Genomic DNA, 4,971 nt, shown 5'->3' with positions numbered 1-4,971 from the left:
AGTTCTTTATTTAATGCTTGCAATATGCCAGACACGGGGCTAGGGGATTTGCATACATCATCTTCGATCTTTAACAGTGGTTATTCTGAAAGGTCAGCGTTATGATCTGATTATGAGATTTTGCAAGATGAAGACACTTGTCCGAAATCATATGTTAAGAGGCAAAGCCAGGATTCAAACCGGCAGATCAGAAGTTTGTGTTTTTGTTTAAACCCACAAACCCAGGTCATCAGTTGATTGATTCCAACTTGGTAGGGGGTCTCCGGTGACACTCTCTCATGACTTCAGTAACCTGAAAATGGAACAAACCCCTTTGGGAGAGGATGAGCTCCCCGGACAGAGGGCAGTGAAGCAGAGGGTGGTCCACCCTGGATGTTGGAAAAGAGCTTCAGGTGGGAAATAGACAAGGGCTTCTAAGACTTTCCAAGGGCAATGGATACATGTATACATGTTTTAGAAGCATGATCCCCAAATGCTAAACCACCACATGTATGCAATTCTTGACTTGCAACTTTCTCACCTTTGTGCTCTCGGCAGGTTTCCCCCTATATTACAAAAGAAAGCCATGCCTCTTACCCATCCCAGATCTAGGGACACAGAAACTTACAGGACACCAAATAAAGGGACATTTCTAAAACTTGGTTTCAGGGAAGTCTTCCTTAATGATAACTGGGGAACTATAAACTTACCTTCTGCTTCCTATTTTTGCCTATCTCACACATATTTTTGTTATGGGCAAAACATGAGCTATAAGGGCGCCTGGGTGGCTCAGTTGGTTGAGCATCTGACTCTTGGTTTCGGGTCAGGTCATGATTTTAGGGTCCTGGGCTCCGAACTCAATGGGGAGTGAGGATTTTTTCTCTCTCTCTCTTCTCCCCCACCCCACTCTCTCAAATAAATAAATCTTTTCTTTTTTAAAAAAAGAGCTATAAAATAGGGTGTTTTTGTTCATGCTGAAATGTTCTGAATTTAGAAATATGGAGGGAGGTGATGGGTATGAAGGGAATGATTAATGACCTTGCCACTTCCATCCTCAACATGCTGTTCGAGATTGCACCCTCTCTGGAGTCAGGTAAGAGCAAAGCAAAGAGAGCCTCAGTAAGAAATGTGACTGGTAGAAGCCTTTCTTTCTCCCCTCCCAGAGTTAAACTCAGTTAGTTCTTTCCACTTATTCTCAACACTCTTCCCTTAGTTTCCCCTAGGTAGAAGAGAAACTGGGGTAATTAATAGTTCCCTTGATAAGACTTGGTAAATCTTTTTCATATATTTCCCAGAAATTAGGAAAGAGACTGACTATTGACTGTGTAACAAATATTTTAAAAAATTAGGTACTTTACAATTCTTTGCTTTTGTTAAAATGAAGGACCTAAATTGTCGGTTGGTGGAACATTACTAATAATTTTGATGATGAATCATCAGACTGAGGCTTTTGGCAATATTCATTCATTTATACATGAACTACTTTGGGGGAAAAAGCCTTATTAATTTTATGATGAAGAGAGGCACTCTCAATATCATTTTACTTTTAATAATGAAGTTAAGCAAAATATTATTTGATTAATTGTATAGTATTAATAACTCAATCCAGAGTTTTCCTTCCTTGTTTCCTTTCTTCCTGACCTCTATTCCTCCCTCCCTCATTCCTTTCCTTCCTTCCTTCCTTTCTTCTTTCCATAATTTAGAGCTTTATGGTCACAAGAAATAAAAACTAAAAAGAATTTGTGTGCATATCCCTATTGGAGAGAACTATGATAAGACATCAAGAAAATACTTTCAAACACAAAAATGTTACTAAGATAAAATTCTGTGGGGAAGTGAAATGGCAATTGGAATTCAAAGAGAAAGAGGAATGATGTGGAATTTCCCACTGTCCAAGAGGAACTTGTTCTCGTATTTCCAACAAAGGCGATGGCTGGTATCAAGTCATTATAGTATGTTGCTTTCGCTAACGGACTTTAACATTTCATTAGACATCAACATTATACCATAAAAATGGCAAAATTTGCCACTGTTTGAATTTAGGAAAAATTTTAGGTATCAGTTTTAAAACGTGGTAGAGATAATTTATCAAAATTATTCTGCAGAGTATGTAATCTCCAGTGTGTATGTGTGTGTGTGTTTTCCATACCACCAAGCACTTCTCCACTTCTTAAGGGCACTGCCTGGGTGTCCTATAATTTAACTCAATTCTGACAGGTAGATAGTGTCAGATCCCACAGGTTAAGGGCTGATTCCCAAAAGAGATTGCAGTCCCTTGCCCCGCTTCAGATGACAATCACGAGTCCAGGTCGTCACCTTGCTTCTGACCAATGGCTATTGATCAGAGTTTCTACTGACCTCCTCCTTCTCTGGTTCCATTAATTTGTTAGAGTGGCTCACAGAACTCAGAGAAACATTTACTTATGTTTACCAGTTTAAAGGAAATTATCAAGGATACAGATAAATAGCCAGATGAAAAGGTAAAGAAAGGGGGCGCCTGGGTGGCTCAGTGGTTAAGTGTCTGACTCTTGATTTTGGCTCAGGGCATGATCTCAGGGTTGTGAGATCAAGCCCCATGTCAGGCTCTGTGCTCAGCACAGAGTCTGCTTCTCCCTCTCCCTCTGCTCCTCCCCCACTCCCCCCTCTCTCAAATAAATAAATAGATACAATCTTTTTTTTTTTTTTTTTAAAGAAAAGCTACAGAAGGATCCCAAGTGCAGGAGCGGCTGTCCCCATGGAACTGGACAGCATCACCCTTACAGCACGTGGATGAGTTCACCAACATGGACGGTTTCTGAAACCTGCCCTTTTGGGTTTCTACGAAGGCTTCATTAGGATTAAATCATTGGCCATTCGTGACTAAACTCAATCTCCAGGCCCTCTCCTCTCTTTGGAGGTTTGGGGGTGGGATTGAAAGTTTCCACCGTCTAATCACATGGTTGGTTCTGGCAACCAGCCTCCATCCTGAGGTGCTTTTTCCAAAAGTCATCTTACTAACCTAAATGCAGGTGTGATTGAAAACGACTTGTTATGGATATCAAAAGACATGTTTATTGCATTTATCACTTAGGGAATTCCAAGGGTTTTAGGAGCTCTGCCAAATATAACAAGATATCTGTATATCTTATTATAAACATATAAACCATCTCACAATCCAAAAAACTTCAATACCACTGACCTAGACGGTCTTAAGCCTGAAACTCCTTATTATAGAGAAATGTCTGGAATTAGATTTGGTTCAAATCCAGATTACCAGCTAAAACACTGGGTGAGTTACTTACACTTTTCAAGCTTTAATCGTCATCTGAGAAGTGGGGTATCTACAGAACCTTCCTCATGGGGTTGGGGTAGCTGTGAGGATGAATAGGGATGATGTGTCTAAAATGCTTAGAACATGGCTGGCATATCATAGGGGTGTCAGGAAGAAAAATACTTAAGAAGTTGAGCTTGATCTGGATGGCCTCCAAGGAACACCAAATTCCACACAGGAGTAGGTGTTGTTTGGTGTGTAGAGCACGGTAGTGGGTGTGTGTGCCTGTGTGTGCGGTTTCAATGTGCTCTTCATAACAAAGCCCTGTCACCAATGCCCCTTCTCTGCGGCTCACCTCTCCTTTTTGCCTGGGCCACCAAGTTCTCAACCTCCGTGGTGTGGTTGGGGCTGGGGTGAGGGGGTAGGGAAATAGCGGGGAGGGAAATAGAGGGATAGGTGACATGAGAGCAGGGACAACAGATCAGGGAAGGGTGGGCACCTCATTCTGGAATGTTGGGAGGCGAGGGTTGCAATCTCTCCAGATTAGGTGGAAAAAAGAACTGCCAGCTACCCAGAGATCCTATAATCCTTGTGTTGTCCTGGAAGTCCTAGCCGGCCAGAGCATCAGAATTATCCCTATGGATATGGTAGCTGGACCATTAAGCCACCAGCAGATGGAATGTCTTTGGAAGGTCCATGGCCTGATTCCCAGATTTCCAGATTCCCTGGCCAACTGCAGGGGTTCAAGCGGTCACTCCATTAAGCTCACAGTCTCTTGCTCCTGCAGTTTTTGGGGCACCACATATCCTATTTTGGCTGAGATCTGTGTGCAAAAATGCCAGAATTGGAGGCAGGATGCTTGAGTGGGGAGGAAAGGGCACTTGTGGGGCAGAGGGGGGCCTGTGGAGGTGGATTCAAGTGACTGCTGGATCTCATCTCTCTTCAGCCAGGACGAACTTCCTAAGGGAGAGAACAGACTGAGGGATTTTTTTTAAGGACATAAGAACTTAAAATTGATTTTTTTTTACAGATTTTATTTATTTATTTGAGAGAGAGAGAGAGAGAACGAGCAGTGAGGAGGGGCAGAGGGAGAGAGAGAGAGTGAGAGAGAGAAGCAGACTCCCTACTTAGCAGAGAGCCCAATGTGGGGCTTGATCCCAGGACCTGGAGATCATGACCTGAGCCAAAGGCAGACACCCAACCCACTGAGACACGCAGGCACCCCTTAAAATTGATTTCGAAATTGTTTTTCATCTTGTGCCATAATTATGTCTTCGTAACCCCCAAACTTCAGCTAGAATCTGAAAAATAATGACTTCCTGTTAGCGATGCTTGAGGACAGTGGACCTCAACTTGCCTGCATGTCAGAGTCACCTGGGGAGGTTGGGAAAATCCTGGTGGCCAGTCTGCACCCAGACGAACTAAATCAGATGCTCTAGAGGTGGCACTGATATCCGTACAAATCATTCAGGTGGTAAGAAAAAACGTGCAGCCACGGTTGTTACTTGCCACTTTAGGAAAATGGAAGGGGAGTGGTGTGGGGCTTGGGGCAAACTCTTCAGGCAACAAGGGAGAGGCCGGTTGCTGAGAGGCAGGTTGCCGGTGAAGGTGATCACAAGTACACCAGGCAGACTGAGGATTTGGGGCTTTCACCCCAGACACTTGCAAAAGAGCGGCGGACTTGGTCCAGCAATCAAAGAGAGTGGGTGGGAGATAAACCGTGGTCCTCACTGTCAACATGG

This window comes from Leptonychotes weddellii, chromosome 4 (assembly GCF_054177405.1).
Source record: "Leptonychotes weddellii isolate Sample4059 chromosome 4, ASM5417740v2, whole genome shotgun sequence".
NCBI lineage: Eukaryota > Metazoa > Chordata > Mammalia > Carnivora > Phocidae > Leptonychotes > Leptonychotes weddellii.
Note: the sequence above shows the minus strand (reverse complement) of the source record.